Here is a 16,775-nt window from a genome sequence, read left to right as displayed (position 1 = left end):
TATCCTATTCTCATCCATCTCCTCAAGTTTCCTAGTTCCATTTTTACATATATACACTAAGTATTCTGATTGTATTTTCCCTCTGTACTTCTAAGAGTCTATCTTGGTCTAGTAGTCAAAGGCCAACTTCCTAAAGTAACCAACAATTGTTGAGCACTCATTTGGTGCCAAACACGTGCACATACTTTCCATAAATTAGCCAGTTTAATCCTCACTACTGACATACAGAGTAGCATTATTATCCTCATTAACAGATGAGAACGAGGAAGCTAAAAAATATTAAGTGTTCCAGGTCACCCAACTGGTAAAAGCAGAAACTCAGTATGAATACAAGCCATCCTTTATCAGACATGCGGGGGGGGGGGGCATCCAAGTTGGTGCCCTCTGGTCTTCCTTCATCTTCTTTCCAGACCCTTTGGGGATCTCCAACAGGAGTAAGGAGGAAGCACTGGGGCTTGGACCCAGGCAACATAAGTCCTTGATGAGCTCATTCTAATGCAATGTGTATCAGTTTCCCCACCCCGGTCCACCTCTTGCAATCATTTCCCTGGGAACCCTGGAGTCTGAGTGTCTTATACATATGTAGAGAGATGGAGAGATAAGTTCTGTCTGCCATAGCCACCCAGTTTGTCTAATGGGGCCTAATGGTTTTTCCCAATAACAGGCAGGAAAGAGGGCTAGAGTCCCTTTTTTATTAATTAAGTAACAATAGAAAGGAAAAAAAAATCTAAACTTTTCTTTCCCCCTATTTCAGGCTGATTGCTTTCAGTCCAGGTTAAGACAAAGCTGATTTGACTACACGTAATGAAATTCCAAGAGAACCATCCACATTCTCAACTGTTGTCTTTAAAATAATGCCAACACACATAGTTGTTTCGGGCCACCTTTCCTCCCTCCCCTACCTTTTGCCAACCGAAATTCCTGGGAAGACGCCTTACCCCTCACACACACACCCATCCCTGTCCTGAACGCTCGCTTAGGACCTCCCAGATGCCAAGGTTCTAAGTCAAAAGTCACGAGTGGGTTTGGAAATCCATGGCCAGCCCTTTGTAAAGTGATGGGGAGGTGGCCCAAGGGGAGGGGTGAATTCACCATCATCCCTACGTCCTGCCATGCCACCAGGGAGACTGCGAGCCTGAGGGGGTGAGTAAAACCTGAAGTTTGAGGAAGGACAGGTGGATCCTATGGTGACGAGAGACTAATTAGTCCACCCCAATCTCAGGCCAGCTCATGACCTCAGGCACGGCCAGGAGATACATAAAAGGTGGGCCAGCTCGGAGCATCCCAAACCCATTGGCATCTCCACACTTCAGACGCTGGTTGGTGATCTCTGGTAAGTCTAGCGAGGTAGCACCCTCCTAACAGCCTCTCTCTACCTGTATCCCAGTGTCTGACTAGAAGCTGGCTGGGAGCTCTAGATGGCTGGTCAGAAAGGAAGATCTCATCTGGATGTCTGCCCTTTCAGTCCTTTCTATAATTTTTTGAGGCCAGTCTCTCTTGGTTCCTGCAGGTCTTTCAGCAGAGGAGTGTGGGAGACTGGGTTAAGATGGGAGAAGAGGGTTTTACAAGAGAGACTGTGTCCTGAGGACCCTCTTGGAATGATGTAGGTGTCATGGCATGCCAGATGCTCAGGAGGAATCTGGAGAAAGAGAGATCTGGGTAGAGCCACTGGTGGGCTGCTGTTTCAAGGAAAAGAAGTTTGGAGAGTCAGGAAACCAAGCTGACTTAGAAGAGTAGAGCAAAGTGGAATCCAAGGAATAGACAGAGAACAAGACAGTGTGATGCAGTGGTGCAGGCCTGCTCTGGAAACCCAGGAGACTTCTGTTCCAGTCACCAGTGCTTAATGTCTGTGCAGCCATTCTCTTCTCTCTCAGGCTGGCTTTCCTCAAGGAGACTCAAGAGAATCTGGCTATAGGGTTTGCCCATCTTCCTCTAGGTTCCTCTGTCTAAATCTCTTCGAGGATGGTTAAAATGCTTCTTTTTAATTTTCTGTGCAGGTTCTTATTAGTACTCATTATGTGGTATCGTGTGTGTGTGTGTGTGTGTGTGTGTGTGTGTGTGCATGCTCACATGCACATATCTATGTCTGTAGCTCTGATTGTATGTATGTATTCTTGCATACTCATCCCTTCCCTACTAAGAACAGAGAATATAGGAAAGTTCAGTAAATTTCTAAAAGTCATATGACTGTTAGTAGTTCAAGCAGGATCCAGATATCAGGCAATTCTATTCCAGAAACTAGAGTTTTATCAAGTTTGCTCATACCTATTTGCTCTGTCCTTCTTGCTATTTCTTTTAAGCTCTCTTCTTCTCTTCCCCCTTCAATTTCTTTTACCCTGTCTCCAATTCTCTCTCTCCTTCCTCTATTTCTCTCTCTTTCCTTCCTTCCTTCCTTCCTTCCTTCCTTCCTTCCTTCCTTCCTTCCTTTCCTCTTTTCCTTCCTTGCTTCTTGGTTCTCAAAAGAAGCTGCAATGGCGCACGCACATGCCAACATACACACACACACACACACACACACACACACACACACACACACACACACACCCCTCCACTTTAAATTTGTGAAGCAATCAGATGGAGGTAGTATAAATCAGAGCAGCATACCAATGTGAGTAGAGGGCCACCTGGGCCCCAAGATCTATTGCTCAAGTATAGCTCACTTTCCTGTCTTGTTGTTTCTAGTTACAAATCCGGCTGAGAATGTCTCAACAGAAGCAGAAGCAGTGTGCTCCACCCCAGCAATGCTGCCCCCCACCCCAGCAATGCTGCCCACCACCCAAACAATGCTGTCCCCCACCCCAGCAATGCTGCCCCCCACCCCAGCAATGCTGCCCGCCACCCAAGCAATGCTGCCCCCCACCCAAGCAGTGCTGCCCCCCACCCCAGCAGACCAAGCAAGTTTGCCAGCCTCCACCCAAGTGCCCACCCCCTCAGCAATGCCAGAAGTCCAAGCAGAAGTAAGCCCTCAACTTCTGACCAGACGAGAGGCCCCAGGGAGACAGTATGAAGCCTTCCCTGGGTCAGTACCCCACATCCTTCTCATCGGCCAAGCATGTTTCCACTCACCCCTGTGCTTCTGAACAGCAGCTACACCTCTTGCTTGGGTGAAAGGCAGAACCTGGATCACGGCTTCCTCGATCTCTGCTTCTTCTTAATTAGCAGCTACAGTTTCCAACTCTGACAAAGATCTAGTTCTGAACTGCCGAATCATCTTTGCTGACATGCATCTACATCAGCTTGCTGGAAGCTCGGAGGCACACCCAGACAGACACCCTTTCCCATCCTTCCCAAACAATTAAAACAGAATTCCTCTGGCACCAAACAGTCTATCTGGTGATTCTGTTGTTTGAAAGTGTTCATTTCCTGCAGCTTTGTTTTATTTTCCTGGGGGCGGGAGGTGGGGGGACGGTGCTATCTCACTCCTGATCCAAAGCCCCAATCCATAGGGAAGAGAATACATGAGGAGGTCCACGTCTCAGGTACCAGGAAATCTGCAAGGGTCCTGACAGAGTAAAGAGTAAAGACAGAGTAAAGATTGAGAAACAACATTAAGGGCCCAAAAGAAAAAGGGAATGAAATAATAGAAACTTAGAATCTGGATTACCCCCAATTTATAGCACAAACTATGGGGAATGCAAAGTTAGCTATAGATCACAGCTTCTAGCTTGGCTTTCCTGGATGGCCAGGATTTATTCTTCAATCATGCCATTAATTTCCTTTCCAATTGTGCATCCATCCACCTGTCCCATCTCCCATTCATTGATCAGCACACTCTTACTAAACACCCTTCCCATTTCCTCAGAATGTGACAGAGATCATGAAGATATAGAGTCCATAGAATCACAGTTCAGAATTGAGCAGTACACCACTTGGCTCAGACTCTCAGAGCTCACAAAAGACTACGAGAACAAGGACCCCAAGAGCCTCTAAGTGAAGAAGAACTTGGCCATCTTGGTAGTTTAGCACCTTTCACATGACTTCCAGATTCAAAGTAACAAAGGTAGACCTGAGAGCTGGGTAGTATGGGAGTTTGAGCAGGCAGGGAAGAGAGCCCTCCAGAACCAGATAAAGCATGAACTCATGCTGTGAGTGTCAGGAATTCCCAGGAGGCACAGTCCCTCCTTAGCTATGGCCCATCACAGGGTGGTAGAAAAGCATGACCATACACATTTGCTGAAAATCCCAGAAATCTGGGCGAATGACCAGATTTATGTTTTTGTTTTTTCTGATTTAGGGTTTTTTTTTGTCAGACCTGGTGCTTGAGCTCAGGGCCTGAGCACTGTCACTTTCTTAAGGCAAGAGATCTAGCACTTGAGCCACAGCACCACTTCCGGCTTTTTCTGTGTATGTAGTACCAAGGAATCAAACCCAGGTCTTCATGCATGCTAGGCAAGCACTCTACAACTAGGCCAAACTCCCAGACCATAGTTTTATGTTTTTCATAATAGAGTGTTGCACTCAACAAAACTCAAGTCTGCAGCAAAGCATTAATGGATGTTACATAAACCTCAAGTAACTTCTGAAAAAATGATATATTTCCTTACACTCTGATGTCCTAAGTCAGCAGTCTTCAAATGTCTCCCCTTCTTCATCTTTCTCTCCAAGGTTATTTTATCTACTCTCTCTTACTATACCTTACTTGGTAGCTCAACACGAGCTTTAATTTTGCCCTTATAGGTTTCATTTAATCCCCCACCCTGCCACCTCATTATCACAATTTACACAATTGTACAGGTATATGTGCATTTGGCTGCATGTGAGTGTGCATGAACACAGACACATACACACACACACTGATATAAACATGAAGTAATTGAGAAACATCCTTAGGAGAGGAAAGCAGTGATGCTTGCTAATTTTTCTGGTATTCCTATCATGCTAAGTAAAGGTAGAGCCTTCTCTTACTGTGTGATCTGAAACTAATTATATTACAGAGTGCTAAGTCTAAGTCTCACTTTCCTTATTTGAATAGTGGCAACAATTGCATCTGAAGGCTGATGGAGGTGATGAGTGTTTCACGAGACATTGGAAATAAAGCAGTAGGTGCACCATAAGTGTTCAATAAATGCTATTGTTTTTATTCTTGTTATCTAAGTTCTGACAGATCCTCAGGCCTGTAGGTAGCAGCCTCCTTCCTTCCCATCAACATAAGGATGTGCATTTTCTTTAGACCTTTAGTGGAACAAAGGTGTGAGGGATAGGGGTACATTTGGGGGAGGAGACAAAAATCAATTAAGTATAGTAAAGGATCTGAGTAAATGTTGACCAGAAGAAGCAAGATTCTGTTTAAGGTATAAGTAATCTACTGGCTGTTTGTCATTCCCTTCTAAAATCTTCCCTTTTTTATTTTTACTTTAACATCTATTCAGGATTTTGCCCTTGACAAAGCCCAAGGCAGCCGGTCAGTGAAGTCAGCTTTGTCGATAATAAAGTCATCCATGTCTTTCTAAAGCAAGAGATTCTCCCTGGAGGGCAAGAAAAGAGGGTGGTAAGCTACGGCGGCAGGGAGAGGGCAGAGGCTTGACTTGTGTGGAGGGTGCCAACCATACATTCACATTTACCCATTGAGTTCTGGCACCACCCTACTGAAGCAGGTATCATTATTCCCATGATAGACAGGATTAAAAACGTCCTTTCCTTGCTCGTAGTAACAGTGGCTCGTAGGTGATAGAGCTGAGATTCAAACCCAGGCTCTCTGACCCTCCAATCCATTCCATTACAACTTAGCAAGTGAGAAACCTCAGGTATGGATGTCCTTCCAGAATTTACCAACCACTAATCCATTAGGAAGGCAAAGCCAGACACATTCACTCTCACACACCACACCCGTGCACATCCACACATACTCATGACCAAGGAGACTGGTACTCAAAACAATGTCTACAGCTTTCTAGACTGTCTTTGAGCAAAGACAGCAGAAGTTAGAGGAGACCCAGAGTCTACTTTCAATGGCCTCCTTTCCCCTCATTGCTGCCAGGGTGGTGGGAAGGCATTGTCAGCATGATGCACCAAATTTCCCAAGGAAGTTGCTACTTGCGAACCAAAGATAGTTCTAGAACTAAAGATAGTTATCTATTGTTAACGTTTGGACTGGAGATTCATCAATACCCATGCAGATTGGCATTCATTTGCTTGCTAACAGCCCTGTACACAATCACTTTCATACACATACACATATCATCTTCCCACACATATCAATTTATGAGGGCTCCTTACACACTGACAAAATCATGTGCCAGCCATCATATTCCAATGTCTTTACCTACTAACACAGACTTCCAGATACCCACATGCATTTACAGGTACACATACATACACTCGTGCTGTCATTCTCACTCATATCATGCCACACAGGAATGAGTTCAGCCTGTGTCCTCATGTCCCATATTCTCTCATTTTTCTCTAAGTCCTTGTCAAATCCCATTAGAGCTATTTGTCCATCTGTTTTGAGTGAGTTTCTACAGAATGAAGATCTTAGGGTAGAGTATGATGCTGGGGTATGAAAGCTCCTAACCTCCTTAGAAGATATATACATAAATATATATACATATATTATATTCCAATAAATGAATTCCTTGGAAGGTACATACATAGATGGTATATACAAGAAAAAGAATACCCACTTGAAGTTGGAGCTAGGTCCAACTTTTGCAATAAATGAAAATAATAACTCAGACTTTAAGAAGAGTTGCAGATAAGCAGATAAGCTGGTCTACCCTTCCACAACTGTCTTTGGAGCGTAGAGGCATAGCTCACCCATCTGGCTGCTGGGTTGACACCCCACTGTGCCCCCAGGTGTGTGGGGGGGGAGGATCCCAGTGGCCTGTGAACTCTGCAGAGAAGCCTCAGCTCTCCATAGGTTAGAGGCTATCCCTCTCTAGAGGGAGCACTGCCCCAGGTGCGGCCAGGTAGAATGGGCTCCACCCCTCCTGCATGTTTGTGCAGCTCTGGCTGCCTGGCATTCCTGGGGAATCACAGACACCTGGCCCAGAAGATGCTTATGGGATTAGCCAATGCTCAGCCATGCTGAAACTGTTTCCCGATCAGTTTGGTGCCATCCAGATCAGGACGGTGGTGGTTGTTGTCTAGTTGTCCTGTGCATGTGCAGAAAACAGCCATTTCTGCTATTCCCCCTGCCTCCAACTGCTGGCTCCTGCTATTCAGACCTCAGTCTTCTGAGATTTTTCTGCCAGCCAAAAAGAATGTGCCTGGCTGCCTTTTGCCCACTGTGAAATAAAATATGAGGTGAACTTTTTCCATGCCCTGAGTTTTCCAGGTATCTCCCTATCCTAAATCTTCTTAAGTCTCCTAAAAGAGCCCAGATCCACACAGGATGAAGATTTCTCTCTCCAACGGACTTCAGCTGCAGATAAAGAGCACTAGAGACCTGGGCATATGAGATCTGAGTTACTGTCTTGGTTCTTCCTCCGGCCTCCAATGGGATTTGAGGAAAATCTTTCCTTTATTATTTTCCTCAGTATCCTCACCTGCATTCCAATAAAGGAAGAATTCTCAGTGATGACACTGTTGGGCTTGTTGGATTGCTTCTCAGCTTCCTTTTAGTTCTGTCTCAATCTGCAGTGACTCACTTTAATCTTTATTTAATACCTACTTCTATTAATTAGTCACAGTCATGAAAACTGAACGATGAGGCCACTCAAGTGCTCCTGCATGGGAGCAGAGAGAAAGCTCAACCCAAGTGAAAATCTGTTTCAAATGTGCCCAGGATAAGGCTCAATGCTGCTGTCTTCCAGTCAGCCAATATATATCCAGTTTTGTAGCTATTTAAAATGTAAAACTCATCTTTGCAAATTAAGAGTTATTTTGCCCATAATGGTATAGAAGCATTGCAATTACTGACTAGAGGCCTTTGTGCTCCAGTAATCAAGTTTGATTTTTTTTTAACCTTCAAAATCAAGATCTGAACACCTCTGCACAGGAAGCGCCATCTAGGGACTTGCTCACCATGTTCCTCACCAACTACAAAGTGCCACAGTGGTCCTCTTCCAAATGTGCTGCCACGAACTGTTCATCCTACACCTGGGTGACTATATTTTATGATATAGACCCTAAATATGTAAATAATCTTGTGGATAAAACATTTGTGTGTGTGTGTGTATGTGTGTGTGGTATAGAAGTTGCTTTACAGTATCTATATGGCTTAGGTTTTGTTTAGATAAATAAAACCTCTCTGTTTCTGTAAAAAAAATAAAGCATCACATTAGGGGTGGGGGTAGGGGGAGGGAAATGGGGACCAAGACATGTGAAAGGGTATCAATGTATGTGAATTAATACACCTTCTACCTGGCAAATATTATGTAAGCCTTCTATTAATTACAATAAAAATATATGAAAAAAATAAAAAAATAAAAGCATCACATTACCATTGTAAGCAAAGTACCATACTAGGATCTTAACACTCCAGTTTGATATATTGGTCATCACTAATATAAGATTTTTTAAAACTCTTACTCTGCAAAAAAAGAAAGTATAAGAAAGAAAGAAAGAAAGAAAGAAAGAAAGAAAGAAAGAAAGAAAGAAAGAAAGAAAGCCAAAGAGGTAGCAAAATCAGTCCAAGACTAGAGAGCTAGCAGCTGAAGAGTTGGGGTTTATGCCAGGTACCAGTAGCTCACATCTCTAATCCTAGCTACTCAGGAGGCAAAGATCTGAGGATCACAAATCAAAGCAGAAAAGTCCCCAAGAGACTCTTATCTTCAATTAATTACTTAAAAACCAGAAGTGGTGCTGTGACTCAAGTGGTAGAGCACTAGCCTTGAGCACAAAGAGGCCTAGAGACAGTGCCCAGGACCTAAGTTCAAGCCCTACAACTGACAAAAAAAAGTTGTCTCAGCAAATAAAGAAACACCACATAATCTTATTTACATATGAAATCTTACTTATACATGGAAAAGAGAAAACCATAGAAGTAGAGAGTATAATGGTGATTATCAGGGACTAGAGCGGGAGAGATAGTAGTCAAAGATGCAAAAGTGCAGAAGGAATGAGTTCAAAAGATCTATTTACAACATAGTGACTACACTACTTACTGTATGTGTGAAAACTGATTAGAGTAGATTTTAAGTATGAAAGTTTTATTTATATGTCAATAGACAGATATGAACAAACTCAGTTTACCTACTCCACAATGTATACATTATTCCAAAACCTCATGCCATATATCATACATAACCAACATTTTGCCAATTAAAATTAACATTTTCATTTTTAAAAGAAAGAATGAAGAAATGTTGACAGAGAAACTGGGGGAAGGTTTACAAAAGCTTCCTATTCTACCTTGCAACTTTTCTGTAAATCTGAAAAATTTCCAAAATAAAAATCTGTTTAAAAAAATCTACACACACTGGTATGTCTTTCACTTAAGCTATTCTTTTCACTAGGACTCTGCCCTCCCACTTGACCCCATCATTAGGGGTAGGTTAAGAGCTTCCAGGGGAAGATAAGCCTGGGCTTTTCTCCTACCCCAGTAGAGTGAGAACTCTGATAAGGCTAATGGAATGTTCAGATGTAGGCTTCAACCTACCCCAAACCAGACCACAATGCCTTTTCTTGCTCACATTGGCCTTTGGGAAATCATATTTAATGGTAAGAAACGTGCATCAGGCTTCCTGGATGAGTTAGGGTTAGAGACTCATGGTTTCTAAGACGAATGGCAGCAACATTCCCTTCAGGACTTGATTAAATGTTCTTTCTCTACTCTCTACGTGAGACTGGATGCAGGTGAGGGCCTTGAGCCCTCTACATGCCCTGTGTATACCTGTGTGTGCATATATGTTCACACATACATGGGAGTACTCATGCATGAACACAGGATAATCTCTTTCTGGACCATCTGGAAAGGGCCACTAGCAAGAATGATCTTTACAAAGACTTCAACCCAGGGAGGGAAGAGTGGTAAAACCAGAATATTGGTTTTGCTAAAGATATTCCCTTTTTTAGTACTCCTTCAAAGATGCAGGGAACAGTCAGTTGGATGTTGTTGAGAGTCCTGTTCTTGGAGACTGGGGGCCTGTGGTTTCAGGGAAAGTGGTGGACAGAAGGGAGCACTGGAGAGATGGGCTCACACAGCAGTGCCTACAACCTCATAGAAGAGTGGGTGAGCCAGGTATTTGCCATGATTCACCTGCAGGTGCCAACATAAAAGCACAAACAGCTGGAGCTCACCACAGCTGCCTCCCACCTCCATACTAGACAAAGAGGGGACTAGTGCCTCAGGGTCGGAAGCCAGGAAAGCCTTGAGGGAAAAATGATGAATGGTGATTATAGCAGATTCTCACAGAAATCCCTACCACCTGCAAACCAGCAATGGAAACCATCCTTGAACTAGCCCCTACTATTTACTGCTCAAGATTCAGCTTCCCTTGGGGGAGCCCAGGCTTGGGAGCCAAAATGAAGCCCTCAGAGCAGCCTTAAGTGACACTAAAGGTTTCATCACCTCCAAAGGTAAACTTCACACAGAAAATAACATGCCTTCTGTGTTCAAAAAGAAAGGTACTCATTACCTGACTTATGTAACTGTAAACCCCCCCTCCATGTATCACCTCTATCATCATAATAAAATGTGTCGTAAGAGAAAGAATACCACAAATAAGATGACCCCAAAGAATCTGTGACAGGTAATACAGTTTAAATAAAAAGGCGCATGGATTCTGTCCATACTGCGTCCACATAAGCCGTGTTTAAGTAAGTGATGTGCAACGTACGGTTCAAAGAGAAAGAAAGTGGTATGTCTTATCGTCTGGGCAATGGATCATGGCTCACACAGCCTCACAGGCTCTCGGTACCGGCTCTGCCAGGCCTTCTTAGACCCCTGACGGGCATTCAGAACACCGTGTCCTCCGCTCTGAAGAGCACACTGCACGTCCAAGCCTTGCACGAGTGGGTATCATTTTTTCCCCTGCTCTTTCCATAACAGTGGCCTGTTAAAAAAGAATTCTTAAAGGGAAAAGCTGTCAGGCAAGGATCTCCACCCAGGTACCGCCCTGTCGGAAGTCTTCTGTCGGGCCGAGTCGAGTGGCAGGCATGATTCCGCGGACCTGACTGACGCCCGCACACAGCCTGTGCTGAGAACAGAGCCTCGGGTCCTCCGCCCTGCCCGCTGCTCCCGCTCTCCCAACAGCCTGTCACCCAGAGGTCCTTGCGCGGGCGGGCCTTGGACCTGCGCATTTCCGCTTCCGGCGTTGCAACTGCGCATTTCCGCTTCCGCTCCTTCCTTAGCAAGTGTTCCGGAAGTGGAGCCACTGCAGGGCGGCCTCCCCCTCATCATCCAGACCAACACGGCGACCCTCCACCGCGTCCTTCCCAGTCGCTGTGCCACATGCTGTCCCACCAGTCAGCTGAGTCAAGCCCACTGCCTTCCACGACGAACAGAGAAGCTCCAGAAAGACACTGGCTCGATGATGGAATTGCCAGGCCTTCCTTGGGATGCAGCCCAGTCGGAGGCGGAAGGGAGACCGGCTGAGGGCTCTCCGTCCCTAAATTGTACTGTGAGATTAAGATCACCTACCGTCTGGAGCCATTGAGTCTGGATCAGTCTCCTGCTGGAAGAGACTGGAATGAAGAGGAGTGGCATTGCTTTAACAGCCCCAGCAGGTGGCACTCTGCCCTAACGACCCAGAGGGTGGTTTGGCACAAGGTCCTGTGGTCACAGTGGTTTATTTTATTATTATATTTATGTTACGACAACATAATTTCGTTTCCAACCCAACCTTCTGATGAAGGTCATTCATAGGAAAATGCCAGCTTCCCATAAACACATGGTCCTTGTGATGGGCTGTGTTAGCCTAGGATGGCTTTCTTATACTCCTGCCCTCTCCCCCTACTGCATCCAGTCACACACCCATAGTTATGGGTGTGCACACATACACACAAGCACACACACCTGAGACACTGTGTTGGGGTACACCACACTTTAGCACTACTTTTGTTTGGCCAGTATCAAGTAGAATCAGAAAAGAAAACTCCTTGGGAAAAAAGTGTCCATTCTTATATAGCCCATGTGTAAAACTCAGCCTAGGTAAAATTGAGCCCAGTAACAACTGAAACCCAAATCCCAGCCTCTCAAATGGAAACATACTGATCACTACTCAGCACCTCTAAAGAAGAGTCAACCACGGCCTACCTACCTACTTCAACTTCGAGAGAGGTTAGCAGAGCATCCTCCTTCAGGAACATGGCCTGTCCTCAGGCTGCAGAGTAGAAGGATAGAAGAAGCCAATGGCGCATGGCTCTTGAAGTTTTCATTGGGGCACAAAGAGCCCCAAGCAGGAAAAGATTAAGAATGCCTAAACCACTAAGATCCACAGTATCCTGCATTGTACAAAAAGATCATTTCTCCACCACATCCACTTGAGGGAAGAGTCCACATTTATGTGGACTCCATATACATGTTTTTTTTAAACATAGATTCCTTTGTATCTGTTTTGGACTGGAGATTTCATACCGCATCTAGTCACAAAAAAAAAAACGGACTCATAAGTGGACCCAAGGGAGAGGAGGTGCTCAGTGTTGGTGACCCACCACCGCTGTGACCCAGTCATGTCCTCCACCGTAGGAAGGAGCATGGGTCTGGGTAGTGGCCTTCCAGTTTCTCCACCTGGTTTGGTGGCTTCCAGGATGGTCACCACGCTTGCAGGGCCATCTTCAGTGTGTTGCAGTCTCAGTGACAATTCCTAGGACAGCATGGTGTGGAGGGTTATCTTTCATCCTGGGTAGTGGACCTGTACTTAGGCTTTTGGCCCTCATACCTTGTGTAGTCAAAAAAAGATTTAGGTGGTTTTTGAGGTTATGTTTTGTTTTTCTTTTTGCTTTTATTTTGGTCTTTCCTCTCTTTTGTCTCTTCATGTAGACCAGGTATTTGAAAGGTGTACTGTGCAGCTTGTTGATATGTGATTATAGGAGAAACTGATACCTCAGATGGGAAATGGAATTGTGGGTTCACCCTTCCTTCCCTCAAGTTTGGAACCTGTTGTTTCTCCTTTCAAATAAGTGATTGTACTAGCTCTTTCCATATGAAAGAACAGAACTCTTCTTTATTTAAAAAAAAAGTTTAAAAAAATGGATTCATTTGACACAGATGAAGATCAGGTGGACCGTGTAGAAAGTGGGGTTTGCCAGCAGAAGAAAAAGAACACATTAATTTAAAATTTTTAAATAAACTATAAGTCGTTCTTTGTGGCTTATGATTGGAGTGGTAGAGAATGTGTAAGCACAGAAGAGGAGGGGACATGGCTGAGGAGAGAGGATGCTGGTAACTTTCTCAAAGGGATCCAAAGCACAAAGAAGGGACTGTCCCATCCTGTCAACTATGGTGGGAATCCCTGCAGGGTTTGGGCGTGCAGTAGCTTGGTTGCTCAGATCTAGTGTGCAGGCCTGTCCTGTCCTTCCCATCCAGCTCAGCAGAGATGGACACACTATATGTTGGGAATGAATGTCAGTGTGTTGAGCACGTGCAAGGCCAAATATAATACAGTGTGGCAGTTCCTCGGGATCCAGGGAGTCTGGACCCACAGGGAGTGTTGAGTGGCTCAACTACCCCAGAGTACATTCTGAGGCTTATTCCTGAAATCCTTGCCTAATTGCCTTTTGTGGCCACTTCCCAGAGGAAGGTCTCTGTGGTTAGACCATAGGGTACAGCATGTGGTACCTACAAACTAGTTTGTTTGGTTTGGATCCTATCTCAGCCACTATCACTGAGGCCTCTTTCTCTGACCTGAAGAGGTGCTTTGGTGCCAGCTCCCCATCTCCGGGGTTCTCACAGGCCAAGCCATTGATGAAAAGTCCTCTCACCCTAATGAGCTTTCAGGAAGGGATTTTTTTTCTTCATGTCTGCCTCTAGCTTGTCTTTAGTTATAGCCACTGAGTTCAGCTAACTAGTGATAAACATTCTTTGCATGACCAAACTTTCATCAGGGTCTTGAGACCTCCCCTAGACCCATCTGTTCATTTTCTTTAAAAAGGCAGTTTTTCTGACTCTGTTGAAAGGCAGACCCTTTTTGTACAACTACTTAAAGATCATTTTTTAAAAGACGGTTTTAGTGAAAACATCTACTAAGCCAATTTAGAAAAAATAAATACACTTAAAATTAGAAGATAATGTACTAAATAATTATTCATAATATTGATTATTTGTGATCAATAATTGCAGAAAATAAAATGAGTCATTGTCAAGTTCCTGGGATACACTTCTTAAGGGCTCCTACACAGGACTTTTATACCCTTAGCTACCCTTAGCTCCTCTCCTCTTGGTAGCCTATCACCCTTAATATCCAATCCGGTTCTGCATTTTCCATCATCTCCCACAGGTAATCTTATCTTTCTAGCCTATGGTTAGCAAGAATCTTGTTCTGTTGGTTTAGCCACAATCCCCTTAACCCACATATCTCTGCTTAATAACATTCTGTCCACCGAACAACACAGTTCCTTATTTATAAACCCCATCAGGAAAGCACTAGAGCTGAAACTCCCTCCTGGACTGCAAAACCCCACCACAGCAGTCCTAAGTCCTATCACATAATCCCCAGTAGACTTTAACAAATGCCATTGAATAATTTCTCTTTCCTTAATATCAGAAACTTAAACCACAAGCATTTAAACTCCCAAGAGAACAGAAGAAATGGCATTAAGAAATAATTGTCCAACTCATACAATAGGCTTCTTATAGGTTCTTATACAGAGCATTGGGGTATTTTTAATACCCAGTAGAGCTTCTTTTTTAAAAAATAATGCTTGGATCTGGTTTTCAGAGTTAGCCATCTGTCAACCAGCTACAGTTCGGAAATCAGTCAGTCAGTCACTTAACAAGCCTGACTAGTCAGTTGTTCTTCAGTGGACTGGCCAGTTAGGTAGCTAGTTTATGAGATCATTTCTTGTTGATGCACTCACCTATTCACCCCCTCTGTCTTTCACTTGCCCACTCACTGACTCACTCAGAGCACCCTTTAGTCACTGGACCACCCAATCCAAGCTAATCTATCAACTGGTGAAGGCATATGTGACTAGAGTATAAGTTCTGTCCTGAATATCCTTCCTGCCTTTAGGAAGCTTGCACTTTGGCTGGGTATAAAACACTCATATCACTGTATAAAACACTCAGGCATTGCCAGGCTCACGCCTGTAATCCTAGCTGCTCAGGAGGCTGAGATCTGAGGTCAAGGTTCAAAGCCAGCCGGGGCACAAAAGGACCTGAGACTCTTATCTCCAATTAACCTCTAGAAAATGGAAAATGGGGCTTGGCTCAAGTGTATTCAGGCAACATGCCTCTTACAGGAAAAGGATGGTTCCAGCAACCTTTAAGTTTGAAAGATATAAAGATAAATGTGGAAAACTGCTTAAACATCAACCTAAACTGAAAACATAGGTTAGAAAGTATGCCAAGGGCCTGAGGCTTAACTGAATGACAGAGCACTTGCCAGGCTGGTAGTGAGACCCTGGACTCAATCTCTACCACCACAATGAAACAAAAACCTCAAAAGTATCCCAAGACTTCCTGGGTTCTGTTTATAAAAGGAGAAATCACTGCCTGTGTGTTTCCAATCATTTACCCACTCATTCCTGCATCCATTTTTTGATTCATATTTGCAGAGTGCATGCAATATGGGCCTGGCTAGCATGTGAGGCTTAGCTGGTATACACAGATACATGATGAAGAGAAACAACTCCTACCATCAAAGAAGTTATGTTTATTAAGTATACATACGTTCATATATTCTATATATGTGAAACATCATATGCAGAATGACTGAGATACCTACAGATTAAAATGCTATGTGTTGAGCAGAGAAAGAAAGCTTGTCATTTTATAAAGATTGAGGAAAGGAGCCAAGGATAAAGTAGTATGAACATGGTTTTCTAAGACCAGTGGATGTGGCTTAGCAGTAGAATGTTTGTTCAGCATAGGTATGGCCCTCAGCTGTATTCCTAGCACTGCACTCAAAAAAAAAGATAGAAGAAAAAGAAAAAATGTGTGGGATGGTGAGAATAGGTAGATGAGGCCTTGATTCCTGTGGGAATCTTGGGAATAGGCCAGCACCACAGATGGAAGGCTTTAAGGCAGGAAAATCTGGGGAAAACCCTGGGAACAGAACTCTTTTCCAGGGTTACATTTAGGATACAGGAACCGTCAGCCTGTGCAAGGCCTCCAAGCCATTCATGGACCCTGTCTTTCAAGTGTGTGGAGGATTCTTACCGAAAAATCCCCAGATACCACCCTCTATTTGAAGCTCAACCAGAGGCAGTGACCTTCTGGACCCCCGGACACAGAACACCTGGGTCATTAAGGCACTCTTTGTGGCGGATCTGAGTTCACCTTCCTTCCCTGGACCCGCTGTGTATCCAATCAGGACAAAATATGATCACATATTTACAGATGGTTCATGACCAATGGGATCTTTCAAAGATAATTTCAGCCAAAATCCCTCATCCTGGGTAGTGGAGGCCCTAGAAAATTAAGGTACATATATAAGACCTCACAGCCAGTGAAAAGAATCAGAAGAGCTACTTTCCTACTTGCTGGGCTGTGTCACATCAGGCAGGTCTTGACAATCTTCTCAGAGAAGCCTCTCTTCCATTCCAGCCAGTAGTCAATGCCCACGACCAGTCTTCCCAAACTTCCTATTAAAACTAGCCTTCACCACATCCAAGATTGTGGGACATCATAAAACTAACACAGCCAAGGGTCTTCCAGAAACATGACGAGACTAAGGATAGAAGGAGATAACTACATCCAAAGACTCTTTGTCTCACTTGTCTCTCTTCAT

The sequence above is a fragment of the Megascapheus bottae genome, chromosome 10, assembly GCF_031878675.1.
Source record: "Megascapheus bottae isolate mThoBot1 chromosome 10, mThoBot2.hap1, whole genome shotgun sequence".
Lineage (NCBI taxonomy): Eukaryota > Metazoa > Chordata > Mammalia > Rodentia > Geomyidae > Megascapheus > Megascapheus bottae.
This window is presented reverse-complemented; position numbering follows the sequence as displayed.